General features: G+C 33.8%; 2 pseudogenes; both read left to right on the forward strand.

Annotated features, from left to right (window-relative positions):
- The first annotated feature begins 1,399 nt into the window (after window positions 1–1,399).
- Window positions 1,400–10,628, forward strand: LOC149743884 (FUN14 domain-containing protein 1 pseudogene; annotated as a pseudogene).
- The window catches only part of LOC149743885 (T-box transcription factor T pseudogene), a 70,665-nt pseudogene continuing 62,225 nt past the window's right edge, over window positions 10,616–19,055 (forward strand).

A 19,055-nucleotide genomic window follows, 5' to 3' on the forward strand; every position in this document is an offset into this window, starting at 1 on the left:
TGTTTCTCTAATTATCTATTCAAAGCTACCTTCAAGGTATCTCCACTTTCATTTTCTCCCAACCACACAAATTTAATAGTCATAAACAAAAAGCTGTCTTTCTATTGCTCTTGTGCCTCTTCTTACCCTAGACTTTTCTTTTGCATCTGTAGATCATGCCCAGTCTGCCCTCTGCCCAGACTTGAAGTCTTCAATTTCTACTTCAGTGTCCACTTACATCCAGTACCTTCCATTGCTCTACTCTGGGCTTGTGTTCCTGCTTTAATTTGTTTCACAAAATGCCTTTATTTTGTAGTACCTCTGTCATCAAACTAAATCCCTTAGGCATCTAAGACTTTTCTGTAACTAGCAGAATGAGTTCTTTTCAGAGTCATGCTTATTTCTTATAACTATGCAAACCAACACCTTTAGTTAAGTCATCTTTATCAATACTACTCCTCCCCTTGTATCTCCTTCTACACACACACACACACACACACACACACACACTTTATTCATATCGGCAACTATTCCTTTCCTCATTTTATGCCTCACATGGGCAACCGTTTCTAATATGCTCAACTAATTCAAACCATATATTTTACTCTAAAGGTTGCTTAAGAATTTTCTTGCAAATTCTGAATTGCTTATGCTTAAATATTTCAATTCTTGATATTCTCTTTTTACTACCTCATCCACTGTGTGATGCATGGTGACCTGGAATTTAAGGAAAAATTGTAGAAGGATTTTCTAGAGGGTGGATGTTTTCTTTCATTTAAATTTTAATTAAATACATTGACATTATTTTAACAAAATAGCACTTGTTTAAAAATGTTTCCTTATTTATAAATCAGTTAGATAGAATAGTAAAGGTCATAAAAACCAATTGTAATAAAACTATAAATTTCAGGATTTCTATGGGAACCTAATGCAAAATGTAATTCAGAAGAGGATATATGAAAGCAGATTCTGTAGAAATTCTCTGAGTTCAAATATGTCATTGTAGATTTTCACTCTGCTTCCAAATGACACAAGCGTGATATAAAGTGAACCTCTTTAAGTTTTTTATCATTTAAATTTGTGAATTTATTATCCATTCCAGCTTTTTAGTGTTTTTTAAAGACGTGGGTGGGATGCAGGCATTACTTCTTGCACCATTTTGGCTTCATACCACTAGATTTAAGCATTTAACAGTTGGAAGCCTCTTACGTGTTCATTTGTAGAAAATGAACTAGGGAGGATGGTTTCACAGTGACTCTCCTGCCTTCTCTCTGCTCCAAGTGGAACATCTGCTGGAGGTATGTGCATTCTTTCTGCAAAGACATGATGTCCTTGTACCCATTTTCAATTTCGTAATGATTGTCAGTGAGAACTGGTGAAGCGTGAAGTAGAGAGTGCAAGTTTGGTTGTCAGGAACAGCAATGATCTGTGGTGCTAGATAGGAAGGTTGGATAGGAAGATAGAGGTTAGATAGGAAGAAAGGAGTTGATGTATTAAAAACGATGCTGGATTGAGGTCCTCTGGAAACCAAATTGGAGACATTTATTTGCATGAGATGTATCAGACGGTGCTCTTAGTCACAATTGCCATAAAGGAAAGGAAACAATGAGAGTTTGAACCTTGATGTAGTTGAAATAGAGGTTTCATTCACTCCTATGAGAAGCTCTAGAGTTTGTATGGCCAAATAGACTACAAGATCAAAATGAAAAATTGCAATAATGACATAGTCAGGAAATTAAAAAGAGGAAAGAAAGAAAGAATGAATGAAAGGGAGAAAGATTGAGAAGAGACTAGTGAATAGCTGTAAAACTAATCAAATTGAAAAGGAAAAATGTTTTAAATGAATAAAAAATCATAAATATCATGAAAAATAAATTAAAAATCATAAACTGTATATATTGGCAGAGCATAACAGGAAATATCTCATAAAACTTTGTGCACTGCACTAAATTTGGGTATCTTCACATAGTAGAAATCTATTTTAGTATTAACATAAAATTTCATGTTGTAAAGCCTCCTAAATAACCATTAACAAGATATAAGGACACATTTTTAACAGAATTAACTTGTAATTTTTAATGCCTGGATTTAGGAATAGTAAAATAAATACTGGGTTTTGATAAGCCCAGTGGAACACCAGGATATTTGAGAAGATAAAAAATTATTAATTTTAGTCATGAATTAAATTAATCAATACGTAAAATATCTACTATGACATTAATAACACTCAAATACAACTGATATTTTTCAGGCAGTATAGACCTTTCTTATTTTCCCTATTTTGCAACTTTTTGCTCTTTTTCAATTTTTAAAATTTATTCTTTTGTTTTTTTCCATCTGCCTCTTTCTAATGTTTATTATTGAAGCTAGATTTATGGATGTCAAAGGAACATATTAAAACCCACAAAATTTAGTAATAATGACTCCTCTGAAAATATGAAGTAAAGGCCAAATGCTGTTGAGTGGCATGTAGATGGAAACTCAAGAAAAAATAGTATTTATTATAAAATTAAGCTTATCATCAAATTTGTAAACATGTAAATGGTGTTAGAGACAAGATTTTTCTGTCAGTTTCTCTATATCAGTAGAAAAGGCAACAAGTGCAGAAAAATAAACAAGCAACAACGATGACCTTCCACATGCTATCTGCGCTCTCAATATTTTTGTACTTATTTGACATAGCAAACTCTTAATGAAATGCATGCTGGGGTAAGGAAGGGCGCTGGGGCAGATCGTTGTAACACTCTGCTGGTAAATAACATTGCTCCCCTCCTAATTCTAAGAATCATTCGGTTTCTCTAAGGAAATATATATATTTTGTTGTTGTTGTTATTGTTTGTGGGAGGAGGATGAGATGTCAATTTTGAAGCAATGGAAAAGAAGGAAAGATGTAAAGATAAAAACTGGAAAGACTAATTCCAGAACTGATTTTCAAAATTGCCTGAGAGAAATAATCTATATTGTCAGAAATCAGGATAGTGATTTCCTTTGGGAGTTGCTACCAGAAGCAAAGATGAAGGAGGCTTCTAGACTAAAATGTTTAACAAAATTAGTGTACCCCCTAGAACAGTAGCTCATTTTTTTTTTTTTTTTTTTTTCAGTACACGGGCCTCTCACTGCTGGGGCCTCTCCCGTTGTGGAGCACAGGCTCCAGACGCGCAGGCTCAGCGGCCATGGCTCACGGGCCCAGCCACTCCATGACATGTGGGATCTTCCCGGACCGGGGCACAAACCCGCGTCCCCTGCATCAGCAGGCGGACTCTCAACAACTGCACCACCAGGGAAGCCCAGTAGCTCATTTTTAATGCTTCAAGAATACTTAAAAATAATTTTTTAATGATTAATGTAAACTATGGAAATAGCACACAAAATAAGTACACAACTAATCATGGTAATTCATACCTGTTTTTTTGTTGTTGTTGTTTTTGTTTTTTTTGGCTGTGCCATGTGACTGTCAGGATTTTAGTTCCCTGACCAGGGATTGAACCCAGGCCCCCTGCAGTGGAAGCCCAGAGTCCTAACCACTGGACCACCAGGGAATTCCCTCATGTCTGTATATTCTAATCATGTGATAGAGAAGATTCTAAGATATTCCCCTAAGATCCCTGCACTGTAGTGTAAATGACTTATATAATCTCCTTCTCTTGACTGTGGGTGTAGTCTGGAATATAATGGGATATCACTTCTGTGATTAGTTTACTAATAAGCTAACTGTGTGTTATGCAGAAGGGAGATTATTCTTGTGTGGCTGACCTAATTATGTAAGCTTTTAAAAGAAGGTGAAACATCAGAGATGGAAGAACACAAATGAAGATGAGAATTCCATCAATAGTCTATCATAGAAATCAATTAATGAAATTTATTTTGAGTTCATAGATTTTTATTTTATTACATTTTCTCTTTAAAATTTTAATCTAATTATTATTGTTAATTATTATAGGTACAATTATCTTATTTTATTAATTTCAACTCTTACCTTTCTAATTTTCTCTCTTCTACTTTCTTTGGGTTTAATTTGATTTTCTTTTTCCAGCATCTTAAGGGAATAATTTAAGTCATTGTATTCATAATTCTTTTTTTTCTAATATAAATACTTAAAGACACATATCTCAAGACTGTTTTAGCTCTATTGAACAAATTTTGATCTACTGTGTTTCCATATTTACTCATTAAAATATTTTCTATTTTCCTGAGTATTTTTTTGTCCCAAGTGTTATTTGTAAGTGAATTGTTTAGTTGAATATTTTCTAATTCACTTGAATATTTTAATATGCCCCTTTTTGTGAATTACTAATTTAATTATGCTGTATAAATGGACTCATACAATATGTCGTATTTGTGGATGTCTTTTTATATCTGGAATAAAATTTACAAGGTTTTTCTATATTGTAGCATGTATCATTACTTAATTCTTACAATGAATAATATTTCATTGTATGGATATAACACATTTTATTTGCTCATTTATCAGTTGATGGACATTTAGATTATTTCTACTTTTTGTCTATTAATAAACCATGCTGCTGTGAAAAAGTGAAGAGAAGTTATGGTAGATATATGTTTTTATTATTCATAGGTATATACATATGAAAATACCGAGGAGGGGAATTTCTGGATTATATGGTAACTCTATTTTTAACATTTTGAGAAACAGCTGAACTATTTCCCATGGAGTCTGTATCATTTTACATTCCTACCACCAATTTCTCAACATCCTGGCCAGCTAGTTTTATGATCTGTCCTTTTGACTTTAGTCATCCTAGTAGGCATTAAATAGAGAATATACTGTGAATATCCGACTATATCAGTATCAGAGATGATCATGTGCTGTGTGTCATTTAAATAGAGTATATTATATCGATAGTTTTTACGTATAAAACTGCCAATGCATTCTCTGGATGAAGCCCATTTAGCCGTATATACTTATTTTTATATATTGTTGGATTCATTTTTTATATATTTGGATTCATTTTATATATATAAATGAATATATATATTCATTTTTTGGATTCATTTTATATATATAAATGAATATATATATTCATTTTTTATATATTGTTGGATGCATTTTTTCCAAGTATTTTTTGAACATTCTTTGTCTATATTCATTAAGAATATTGGTCTATAGATTGCTCTTATAATGTCCTTATACTAGATGGAAAATAGCCACCTGTCTTATTTCTATAGCAAGGAAACATTTTTTCACACGAATTCATGAACTCATTCTGTTCTATCATGATACATGCAGAAATAATGCAAATTTATATTAACATAGGAAAATTAATCATCATTATCATGAGGTGTTTCTTTTCAATGAAAGAGAAGCATGTAATTTCCATGTGCAGATGCACATTTAATGGGATCAGCTGTATGGTGATGGACAGAAACTACATTTTTGGTGGTGAACATGTTGAAAAGTATGCAGAAGTAGATAATACCATGTTGTACACATGGAACTTACATAATGTCATAAACTGACATTACCCCAATAAAAAACAAATCTAAAAAAAGCACACTTAAGAAGAAAATTACTGTCTTGCTTTATGGTGCTTTTAAAAATGATTTTCCTCCTTCAGTGTTGTTACTTCAAATCTAATAAATTTAAGATGTATATGTAGGGTAGTGTTTATATCTCATATGTGGTTGGCCCATAAATATTATTTAAAATATGCACAGTTTTACATTAGGGTATTATTTCCTGACCTCTCAACTAAAGTTTATAAATAACTGATTCTGACATTCTGTACATTGTAATATAAATGAGCATGGGGTACGATATCAACCTCTTAACACTCAAGAATGTTTTATGTTGGAGTGGAAAAGAGTTGGCTATCATTGAATGGAAAACAGAAACATGATTATACTTAGAAAATAAAGGCAGTAAATGGTTCATTTGCTCTCTTTCCATTTGCAGAATTGTAATAAAAATGCCAACTAGATGGATATTTAGGCAAAAGTACATTGCAATGAAGGTCAGATTACAAGAGGAGCTGCATTAATATACAACATTTTTGTTTGAGCCTGCTTTTCTATTTCAATTTCAAGAGTACTTGGGTATTTTAATTTCAGTTATAGATACCCATTTAGCAACTCTCTTTTCTATAAAATAAATGTTAACACTTCTAAGTTATTCCATTTTACCATGTTTTCTTAGATTTTAATCTTAATATTAAAAAAAATCACAACATTTGAAAGAAGTTACAGTCCTGTATATCACACAGAGTACTGAATGCCTTCTAGTTCACACATTAAGCTGCTGTAGCAGCAGCTGCATAGGATTTAGCACAACATATGGTGTTGATTCTTTCTCCTTTTTAATGAAAATCTGATTTATAAATCTCTTGCAACAAACTGGTGGTGAAATGTTTAGCAAAGCTATAACACATATTACTTGATATTTAAAAATGCCACCTTTTTTTCTCGTGAGCAAAATGATGACAGACGTATGAAGGTATGCTAAAAGAGGAGCGGAAATAAAATGGAAGGGAAGAATGAGAAAAAATGTAGAATTACAAGGTAATAACTAATACTCCCTAAAATGAGTCTCATAAAATAATGTTATTTTTATTGGTTAAATAATTATTTGAGCTGTAATTTTAGAGTTTTTAAAAATATTTTAAAGTATTAAGGTTGTAGTAAGGTGTTTTGTGTGTTTTATTGAGGGAGGGTAGAGAGGTAGTACAGCAGCTAAAGAAAAACTACACTGTTTCAGGATGTGTTAGAATGCTTTGTAAGACATTTCAAATAAATGTTCTTAATATGAACAATATCAATTTTTAAAATATAGAAAAATTGTATTAGCAATTAAAATAAAACGAAAAGTGTCATACAGGCTCTAGCTATACATATTCCAAGAAACAAACCTTGATGAAGATTGCCTTTCTTATTCATCAGTTCCTATTTTTCTATGCCCATGGCATTTATTCTTTCTAGAAATTAACTAGTGACTTGATATCATCTCATGTAAGAACTGATTCGGACTAAAATATTTTCCTTATATTCTTGAAGATTCCCTGTTATGGTACCTGTAATCTTTCCACTTAGATGAGGGACTACTTAAAACATCTTCCAATGAAAATATATTTATCAAGAGGAGATTTAAGAAGGGAAAAAACCATCCTTTACCTCTAAAGTGATACAATGCAGGTGTTTTAAGGAAAAATAGATTTTCCTTATACATACATATATGCAGAGAAGCTTGATTCTCAATCTAAGTTTTAATCCTCATTACAACTCAAAACTAATATTTTGTTTATTAAGATGCTATCATAAGCTGTACTAGCAGCCCTTCTCGAAAACAACACTTACATCATCACCAGTGGTGGTATCTTATTTTTTAATGTCACTGGTAGATTACAGACTGGGAATTAGATGTGTTTTTTTTATAACCATTTACTTAGTGCCAAGTATTCATATGTTGATGCAGTCTGAGCTTGAGAACGTTGGGAATGACAGTTTCTATTTTCAGGCTAATCTTTTCTCTCTGTTGACCAAGTAACCTTTCCAGTCTTCACTTCCTCTTTATTCAGAATAAGTCCCCATCCCCCAATTCCTGACAAAAGAGAGCCTCGATATTCTGGAATAATCTTCCTCACCCTAATTTAGATGTGTCAAACCATGTCTGAATACTAGAGTGAGCGTGATTCAGCCACAAGCTGGTAACTCCACTAAGACTAGTGAAGTCAACATTAGACCCCTAAGAAATAAAGCATTTAGGGCTAGCAAAGAAGAGATTTTTAAAAAAGAAAAATACTAATATCTATTGCTGACTAGTGAATTTTTATTCATTTTATTTATAATAAACAACTTAGATCTTATTATGCCAATTGATCTTATTAAGCCAATTAATAACGCTGGTACAATATTTATAGGTGTTTCTAACAGAATTCATTTTATGTATAAATGGCCAGTCACTATTCTTGTTCTCATTATTACTACCGTTATGCCCATCCTCACTGAACACAAATAATTTACAGTAATCTGTGATCTCTCTAGAAAAGGAAATGGCATTAAGGGAAATGGCATTAAGGAAATGGCATTAAGGGAAATCACAGATCGGCAGAGAGGAAATTAATTAAATATTAAATTAAATCTTGACAGCAAGCTTTCAGAGGCAGCAAAAAATCTCCATTGATGATACAAAGCAAATACACTTAACATCTTTCCTCATCTGTAGTATCTCAATAGATACTATACAGATCTAATACAGACCTAGATAACAGATCTAATGATCTGTCACATGAAACACCTGCTCCAAAGTTTCTTTCCTCCCAACTCCTAAAAACATGAGTTCTACAAACCAAGCTAGTAGGTAGATTTTTGCCCCTTTTTTTCTTCTCTCACATTGCTTAAGAGGCTTTCTACTTCAGTTATCTGTAACTCCAGAGTAGTTTAAGTTATTCAACTTTTTCTGAATTTCATTTTAGTGCATCTCAAGAGGCTGACATTGATCAGACTCAGAGAATCTATCTTTTAATTCAAAGACTGGGTAAAAATCTGTAAATGCCTGTGTGTGAATGCATAGTTAGGGTCAATATTACTTTTTCAGTACCCATACCTTTACACTGCACCTGACGTGTTGCGCTGATAAACACTATCAGGTATTCTAGTTTGCAAAAACTGTAAGGACCACTTCAAGGGCATCTCTGGGAAACTAGCTGTTGGAACTGTCCTCAAATTTATCCTGCTGAGGCTAAAGTTTTCTTATCTATAAAATACTCTTCAGGGACTTACTTGGGGGTCCAGTGGTGAAGACTCCATGCTTCTACTTCAGGGAGCACAGGTTCAATCCCTGGTCAGGGAGGAAAGATCATGTATGCCATGCCATGCAGCCAATAATAATAATAATAATAAAATACTATTCATTACTTAATTAAAAAAATAATGGGGGAAGCAGTAAAAGCCCTCAATTCCAGAGGGTGAGAAAGCTTGGGGATAGAGAGCTGTGAAGTTCTTTTAATTAGTCCAGCACAGAAAGACTGATTTACCTAGAAATACCATTTGCTTAGTTTTCATGAAGTGCTTACTTCTGCATCTATGACCCTTTCTTCCAACCCCAGGCCCTCTTTGCCCCCCTTTGACAGCTGAGTCCTCTTCACTTGGTTCTGGATTCCAAGGCCAGGCCAGTCTAGATGGGATCTCTCTCACCTGAATATGAAAGTGATGATGATTCATATTGGACCTAACTCAGTATACATGAAGACACCGCTGGTAGAATCTATGTTTGGCCATAGTTTGGCACTTCCGGTAGAACAATACTCAGTAGCCATCCAGATTGCACTGGCCATTGTGCAGGATTTTTGTTCCAGAAAGTTGGAAAACTTACAGCAACAGTAGGCTGCTGGCCATCTTCTTCAGATTTACCAGTCAAAGTAACTATGTGCAAATCAACTGAGACAGAGTTGATAAAAGATATAAAGAAAGCAGGAAGACCTGATTCAGAAATGAGCAAATAAAGCAGCACCTGAAATCAGCAATATAATTGAAGCAGCAACAGAATTTATCAAACAGGACATTGTGATGTTCAGTGGATTTGTGAGAGGCTATTTGCTAGGCCTTGCCTCTTAAGGACATGAGTGTTCTGTCACAGTGGATTCAACCTGAGAGGAGAAGGGGTGGTAACATGATGATGTCTCTACAGTTCCAGACACCAGATTCTCCAGGGTGTGAAGAAAAAAGTAGTTGGGCAAAATGGAGCTCACAACTTACTGTTTGTCTTCTGACAAATCCTGCAGCGCAGCCAAAAAATAAATAAAGTGAATCCACTTTAAAAAATATATATGTTTGCAATAAACTAAAAGGATTGTAATGCCCTTTTGTGGAAGGTCTTAGAAATAATAGAATTATTGAATATATTAAATAGATTCTACTGATATAAAATACTAATAATGGGGGAAAAATCACTGCTGTTCTAGTCTCTGTGACATAATTAGTGCACCTTGTATCTCCCAAATCTTACCATTCTGTTTCTCTTGCAGGACCAGAATACGGTGCTGCCCTTTGCATTCTCTGCTTCCCAGCACAGAAAACACTGGCAAAGAACAGGCAAGGAAGCTGGACATTTAAGCCACTCTAAACTACAGATTATTCTTGAAGGAGAATCTTTTAAGGAACTGAGTTTTTGGTTTTACATGTATAGTAATGAATATATACAACTGAATTTTACAGTTATTTTTAAACAGTTGTATAAATGTTTTCTTAACTGAGAGATGACTGATTTTACTTTTTCTGTTTTCACTTGTATTCATTATGACGTTTTTAAAATTATAAGCCTTGAATCAATATACTTATGTGAGTGTTGATAAGAGTAGTCATTTCTAAGCTTGTTTGTCTCATGCCATAATATATACACATATTTCAAGATATTGAATTTATAGAAAATATATAGAAAAATATATGGAAGTGAATATTTAGAGAAAAAATCACTACTGATCACACCTCGTCAAATTATAAGATATGACAATTTCCCCTAACTACTCTCAATACAAATGCTATTAATGCATTTGTACATGCAGTGAAACTTTTGAAAATTCATGTAGGAAAATTATATCAGACAGCTCACAGATTAGATTGTACAAATATTGAGTACATTAATGATAATTCATTAAAAACAATCCTAGGTAAAAACAGTAATAAGATGTCGGTATTAAGCCAATCCTTTGAAGTAAAAAGTAATGGCATATAGGGTGTTAATAGATATTAGAGACATAAATTAAAGTGATTGGGCTAACTAAGGCTATAATGCCACACTAGCAATTCAGATTATTATGAGTGTTTTGTAGTGTCAGCCTGGGAATGCTCAAGGAAGTATATTCCAAACTTCCTTAATGATAAATGTCACCAGACTAGATAGCTAAACGTAATGATTATCAGACCTCTGCCCCAAGAGATTCTCATTCAGTAGATTGTATTGTGACATTGTTATCTATAGTGTACCTGTAGTCCTCCTGGGGACTCTTCAGGCAAGCTTGAAAATCACCAAGGCTAAGAGGTCTGTGACCTTGGCACACTCTGAGCCTTTTAATCTTCCTCATTTGTACTTAAAGTTTGTGAAATAGGTTATAATTGTCAGATTATATAAACTATTTGTTTTATTTTACAGCATTTGCTCACCGAACAACTCTGTGAACTACTTGATATATATTTCATACATTCTTTACTTGGATTTAAGGGTGCACATGCGTTCTCAAACTTAATGTGCATGAGGATCACTTGGACAAATCATTAAAATGCAAATGCATGCTCTGTCACCTAGATTTTGATTCATTTGGTCTCTGATGGGACCTAGGAATTCACATTTGAAATAAGCACTCCTGCTGATTCTGATGAAAATGCTGTACAGATTATATATTCAGAAATCCCACTGTAGAGGACTGATGAATTAAAATCACAGTGACTGTAGGAAATCCACCTAAATCTAAACAAACCCTGTGGAAATACTTCTGTGTTTGGAGCTTCCTACCAGCTGCCAACGTATTACCTGAATTTTACTAGAAATGGTGCACTTGAATGTCATAAGGCATTATCTTTATTCATTGGAATTATTTTGAGATTCATTCTATTTAAAAGACACTACAAGGAGGGCTTCCCTGGTGGCGCAGTGGTTGAGAGTCCGCTTGCCAATGCAGGGGACACGAGCTCGTGCCCCGGTGCGGGAAGATCTCACATGCCGCGGGGCGGCTAGGCCCGTGAGCCGTGGCCGCTGAGCCTGCGCGTCCGGAGCCTGTGCTCCGCAACGGGAGAGGCCACAACGGTGAGAGGCCCGCGTACCACAAAAAAAAAAAAAAAAAAAAAGACACTACAAGGACAGAACTTCTAGGTGATTTAATTAAGACAAAACTCCTATTATTTGCTATTTAGGTAAACTATTTTATTTTTAATGTCCAAGCAAAATAATTGTTTGCAATTGTAATTATACTCTTTACCAATGTATCAAAAACTCCACAAAGAAACTGGTATTATATTTTCCTACAGGAAATCTTGCAATTTTGCAGTTCACATTTTTAGTTAGGTAAATACAACTTTCATTACAATGCACAGTGAGAATTTAAAAGTTTCTGATCCTTTCAGCAATAAAATGTTATGTACATGCTTTAAGACAGTTGAATTACTATGCTTCTCACTAATGATGGAGTAAAATTTTACGTGAATGTGTTATAATATTTCTGAATCTCATTAAATATTACATTCATAGAATTTTATTTTAGAACAATAGCTATCATCTCTTAATTGTTATGATCCTGAAACACACCAAATGCATTTCACTTGGTCAAATTTGCATTGTAACTTATTTTAAATGTTTAATCTTAGACATCTGAGTTATTAGAAGGGTTGATTCAAAAATCGAATGTGTCTGGCTTGCAGAAGAATGAAACTGTCAATCCTATAATGATTAAAATAATGGATTAACAAATGTGCTAACCATATAAACAGTGGCTTTTTATATTGGTGTATCAGTGTTTTAAATTAGTAAAATTTGTCAATGTGATCAGCTTTATGTTTTTTACTTTCAGATGATATAGTCCAATTTAATGAGGAATAATAACACTGGCTTTCTCAGAGTTATTACCACAATGCAATCAGCAAAGTACGTTAACAATTTGGATAAACAGTCCTTGTGTGTGTGTGTGTGTGTGTGTGTATGAAAGTGCACATATGCCTGTGTGCACATAGAGTACATGTTTAATTATAATATTGATATTTAAAATACAGTTATATTTATCTGTGTGAACACATTTTATTTCTATTTTGAACAGAGTGTTATTAATTCAACCATGCTATTGACCATCTATTTCTGATTTCCTAAATAATTATTTTAAACAGAAGTCATGTTCCTTTATCCAGGTTGGTTTTCCTCATCGAAATTGTGTGTAGAAGAATAATATCTTGATGAGAAAAAGAAGAAAGACTGCACAGTCTAACCCTAATTTTAGAGGGATAGCTTTTTATCTTCATCCCTGACATCAAAAGAGGAGGTATCATAACATTTTAAAGCTTGAGCTTTTTATATGACTGAGATTAGAAAATAAGGAACTCTGGATTTTGTACTTGTTTACCTGAAAACATCAAATTTAATACAACTCAAAAGATATATTATATTCTACTTTACTTTTCATATGTCATTGTTATAGTCAAATGTTCCCTTTTTTCCAAGAAGATAAAGTTTTCCTTTGTGAATATTTTTTTTTAACTTTTCATTTAATATTGGAGTATAGTTTTTTGTTTTGTTTTGTTTTTTTGCCACACCATGCGGCTTGTGGGATTTTAGTTCCCTGACAAGGGATTGAACCCAGGCCCTAGTCAGTGAAAGTGCAGAGCCCTAACCACTGGGCCATGAGAGAATTCCCTGGAGTATAGTTGATTAACAATGTTGTGTTAGTTTCAGGTGTACAGCAAAGTGGTTCAGTTATACATATACATGTATCTATTCTTTTTCAAATTCTTTTCCCTTTTAGGTTGTTACATAATATTGAGCAGATTTCCCTGTGATATACAGTAGGTCCTTGTTGGTTATCCATTTTAAATACAGCAGTGTGTACATGTCAATCCCACACTCCCTAACCATTCCTTCCCCCCACCCTTCCCCCTGGTAGCCATAAGTTTGTTCTCTAAGTCTGTGAGTCTGTTTCTATTTTGTAAATAAGTTCATTTGTCTCATTTGTTTTTAGATTTCGCATATAAGGTATATAATACAATATTTCTCTTTCTCTGTCTGACTTACTTCACTCAGTATGACAATCTCTAGGTCCATCCATGTTGTTGCAAATGGCATGATTTCATTCTTTTTAATGGCTGAGTAATATTCCATTGTATATACGTACAACATCTTCTTTATCCATTCCTCTGTCGATGGACATTTAGGTTGTTTCCATGTCTTGGCTATTGCAAACAGTGCTGCAATGAACATTAGGGTGCATATATCCTTTCAGACCATGTTCTTCTCTGGATGTATGCCCAGGAGTGAGATTGCAAGATCATATGGTAGCTCTATTTTTAGTTTTTTAAGGAAACTTCATACTGTTTTCCATAGTGGCTGTACCAATTCACATTCCCACCAAAAGTGTAGGAGGGTTCCCTTCTCTCCACACCCTCTCCAGCATTTATTGTTTGTGGATTTTAAAATTTGTATGGAGACACAAAAGACCCTGAATAGCCAAAGCAATCTAGAGAAAGAAAAACGGTGCTGGAGGAATCAGGCTCCCTGACTTCAGATTATACTACAAATCTATAGTCATCAAAACAGTATGGTACTGGCACAAAAATAGAAATATAGGACAATGGAATAGGATAGAAAGCCCAGAAATAAACCCACACACCTATGGTCAATTAATCTACGACAAAGGAGGCAAGACTATACAATGGGGGAAAGACAGTGTCTTCAATAAATGGTGCTAGGAAAACTGGACAGCTACATGTAAAAAAATGAAATTAGAACATTCTTTAATGCCATACACAAAAATAAGGTCAAAATAGATTAAAGACCTAAATGTGAGACCATAAACTATAAAACTCTTAAAGGAAAACATAGGCAGAACACTCTCTGACATAAATTGCAGCAATATCTTTTTTGATCCGTCTCCCAGAGTAATGGAAATAAAAACAAAAATAAAGAAATGGGACCTAATTAAATTCAAAAGTTTTTGCACAGCAAAGGAAACCATAAACAAAATGAAAAGACAACCCACAGAATGGGAGAAAATATTTGCAAATGATGTGACCAACAAGGGATTAGTCTGCAAAATTTACAAGCAACTCATGTGGTTTAATATCATCAAAACAAACAACCCAAACAAAAAATGCGCAGAAGACCTAAATAGATATTTCCCCAAAGAAGATATACAGATGGCCAAGAGGCACATGAAAAGATATTCAACATTGCTAATTATTAGAGAAATGCAGATCAAAACTATCGATATAATGAGATATTACCTCACACCAGTCAAAATAGCTATAATCAAAAAATCCACAAAAAAAAAAAATCCACAAACAATAAATACTGGTAAATATTATTTTTATTTTGTATTATAAGTAATAGTTTTTAATAGCTAAGAATTAATACATTTATAACAATGTCTTAAAAACAGAGAAAATCACAATTTGTGAGAATTTAAAGCCGAAATAGATCTATTTATTTCTAAAACATAAAATTGAAAAATGATTATTATTCCAAGTATTCAAGTGCGGCATGAGCAGTGTTTAAAAAGATTTATAGACTTGTATTTCATCTAATATAGGAAATCATTCTAGATACTTATTTGTCCAGGGGATTAGTTAAACAAATGTCCCTAACCTATTTAAATTTGTCATCTCAATTGAAGACAGGTCTCAAGAAGTGAATTGGTGGACTCTGAAACACATGGACACACTTTGTGACCATCCTATTATTAGAAGCTAAAAGGTAATTACAAATCACAGAGGTGGCAGCGGCTCGAAGGGGTCAGGTTAGAAAGACAAGGAGAAAAATTATGGTCTAATTTTTTTAAAAAAGGATGTGTGTTTAAACTCAATTGAGTTATTTAATGAGTAGATTTAGAGAAAGGATGGTACCCTGTCACACCACTTTAGCATACTGAATAGCTCAAGGGGAAAACGTTGCTAGGAAGCTTTAATTAACTTCCTTCATCTAATCCTCTGTTAACACTAAACAAGCCACTGTCACATGCATCATATGAATTCCAAGGACAAAGTAAAAGCCATTTAAAAGTAGTCATATCCCAATAAGGTTATTAAGAGACCATTTCTAAGTTCCTCATTAAAGTTAATGCATTTAACATTAATACTGTTCAAAATCCATATTACAGTCCAGCAATTTCATAAAATATTGATTGCTTTGGTGTGTCCTTATATACTAATGTATTATATTTTTAAGTAACTTAGTGAGGCAAAAGTCCAGGTTATTTAGTTTCAGCTTGTTGTGAAAGATTGCAACTCCTGTAACAGCTTTAAATTGCAATAGCTCAAGCCTTTGGGTATATCAGTTTCTGTATCTAAAATTGAGTGCCAGCATCACAGCCTCTGTATTTTGTCTAGAGCTCTTCTCTCTCTGGGTTATACAAAACAATAGGAGATTAATGGGGTAACATATTAAAAAGTTTTATGAATGATCAATATTATCCCTATTTTTCTGTAGGAGAAATGGAGTCATATGTAGGTTAAGTAACCATTAAAACTGTTATAGAAAAGGATCCATTTATGCTGCATTTAACTGCATTCCAAGCACTTATTCTTTGCTAATCTCCTTAACTGTCACTTTGAGTGCCAAAGGTGAGGTACGTATCCTGTATAAACATATGCAAATTTTGAATCATTTAAGCTGTCTTTTCAAATATTGATCAATATATCAAGTTTGATGATCAAAAACCAGAATTTTCCTTACTCTTTGCCAAAAAGCCCCTTTTAGTGAGATTTTCTTTAATGTAAAGAGGCGGGGCTGGGGGGAGGCATAGGTTTGCATATAAATGTATTTCCCATCAGTAAACTTACTTCCCCAAACATCTAGTACTATCATCTCAACTGAAAAGCTGGTGTAGAAAGAATGTCAAAGTCCATGCTGGAGAATAAAATCCTTCCCCACTGAAAACTGTAGAGCAGGTCTGAAGGGAACGACATCTCTCGCTATCTTAAGGAAATTCTTTTTCTTTTATTTTTTCCTGTCAAAATGCAGCTTAATTCAGTATGAAGACTATGTATAGTGGCTTGTTGCTTAAGGTCCTACAATGTTTTTTGCATAACGGTAATAAAGTGTTTTAATGATACATTTTTCCATTAAGACTTTGGAAGAATATATTGTTGGCATAATGGGTAGAATGAGAGAGTATCTTACAGTGTACGGCAAGAGGAGGTGGGAAAGTTAAAGTAAAAGAAATAAAAATATCATTGTATATTATTTTACATGAAATAAAATTTAATTAATGACAATAATTTGTAAAGTGATGAGCATAGCCAAACACAAATGTGAGTGAAATGAAACTAATATCAGAGACTAAAGAGAAATCTTCATAGATTCACTCTTCTGTAGAAATTGAAGACAGATAAAGGGAAAAGGGCATGGAGAGAATCAAGTTTTTAATTTTCATACAAAACATTAAAAATCCATTGATATCAGATAAGTTCTTTGTATTGAGACCTCCAGTGCGAGTGGTGGGAGCTATTTCAATGTCCCTAAATTCTTTCTCAATGAATTTCAGATTTCCTCTACATATATTGAAGAGAAATGTCGTGAATTTTTTAAAGAAATTAGTTCAAATGGAAAATAAGAAGAAATGGAGAAGAAAGAGAAGACAGAGGAGGTGAAGGATGAAGAGAAGAAGAACAAGGGAAAGCACATCATTAACATCTATGAAAACATATGGTCAAGAGAAAAATACACTCCCCCTAAAAAGAACTGGGGAGATCAGTGTTCGGCCCTCTTTCTGTCAGTTTACTTTGTAATTGTTTTGTCCAATTTACCTTAGGCTAGCCATGTATTTCCTCCCTACTTTACATACGCATGGAAATTGCACATTTTCTAGGATTGGGCTGAAACAAGTTGTGTCTTGAACACGTGGCAAATTTCCTACTCTCTTCTAAGCAAAGTCAAAATATGCCAAGAAAATATACCACATGGAGGTATAACACAACACAGGGTAAGGTGCATTTGGAAGCAAGCAAAGACTCTCCTAACAGATGAAAAACTTTCTAGAGCCCAGGCCTCCTGAAAAAGAAAGTTCAACATGAATATAAAGAGAGGAAGAGACTGCTATGGAATGAGCTTAAAAGAGTAGGAAGGGATCATATCAAGAAAAAAAAAAAACCTGAAATTATTCTTAGTTTGCAGTTTTATTAAGTAGAAAAGAGAAATTGTGGAAATACCTTACATGTGATAACAGTAGGATGAGTTCGTGTTTCTGTAAACTGTTTCCTTTGCAGTCTGAATACTGGATTGGAAAGCAAGAAAAAAAAAAGGAATTCAGATCAACAAGTTAAGGGTCATTTCAGCAGTTAACAGAAAGACAGTGGCAGCTGGAAAGAGTTGACAGTAGAAATGGAGAAAATAAATAATGTAGGAGGGAGAATAAAGAATTTTTGGTGCTTTGTGACAGGTGGGCAAAGGTGTCTTGTGCGATAACTGTATTAATGGAATGTCAATCCATTTACTAAGAAAGAGATTCAGGAATAGGAGAGATTTTGATGGAATAATATCACAAGTTAAGTTTGGGACAAGTAAGATTTGAGTGGAGCTGTCCAATTGTCTGCAAGATATTACCAAGTAGAAAAAATAAGATTTCTGGGCTATAAAGAAAGTATCTGAGTACAATGGGCTTATAGACAAGCAGAGGTACTAGATAAATTGGGTTTAAAAGCTTGACCATTTACAAACAATTTTCCTAATCAAAGGATTATACCTCAGTTTCTTCACCTGCAAAAGCGGGATTGCAGTGGCACCTCTTGACATTGATCTTAGAGGATTATTGTGGAAATTCAATGAGATATTATATGCAAGACACTTGTCATACGTCTAGAGTTTTATACATATTCACGAATGTTAGCTATTATTGCCGTCACTATCATCATCATTTAAACATCTGGGAATGTATGACTTTCTTAAGAAGAGATGTCTCAAGGTTAGATGAGCAACCTCAGCATTGGAATACAGTTAGGGAAGGAGAATCCAGAACACAAAACTGAGTAATATGGGCAGCATTGGAAGTACATATATAACTATGAAAATGTTATGCGATAGATATGAAAAATTTTCAGAGTCCAAAGAAAATGAGGGTTGAAAAATGTCCACTTTATTTAACAATAAGGACATATTGAATACACTTGCAAAGCAAATTAAAAAAATATATAAATGTATCCTTGGCATGGCTTAGCATGAAATTTTTGGAGAGTAGCTATGCATAAGTAGCCACCAGTAGTAGATAGCTAATATTAGCAAAATTTTTTGTGCATAGCAGATGGCACAGTTTTGGGAATTGAAGAGAACAAAAGGAGAAGAAAAAGAGAGAAGCTGACAAATTTATCAATTAATTAATTGGAGAAATAATCTTGCCATTTTTTGGAGGAGAGCAAGCTTAGGGTTATAAGAGAGGCAT

Source organism: Delphinapterus leucas, unplaced genomic scaffold (assembly GCF_059928025.1).
Source record: "Delphinapterus leucas isolate spDelLeu-1000000601 "Yukka" unplaced genomic scaffold, BTC_Dleu_Yukka2 spDelLeu_asBTCV2_sq61, whole genome shotgun sequence".
In the NCBI taxonomy this organism is placed as follows: Eukaryota; Metazoa; Chordata; class Mammalia; order Artiodactyla; family Monodontidae; genus Delphinapterus; species Delphinapterus leucas.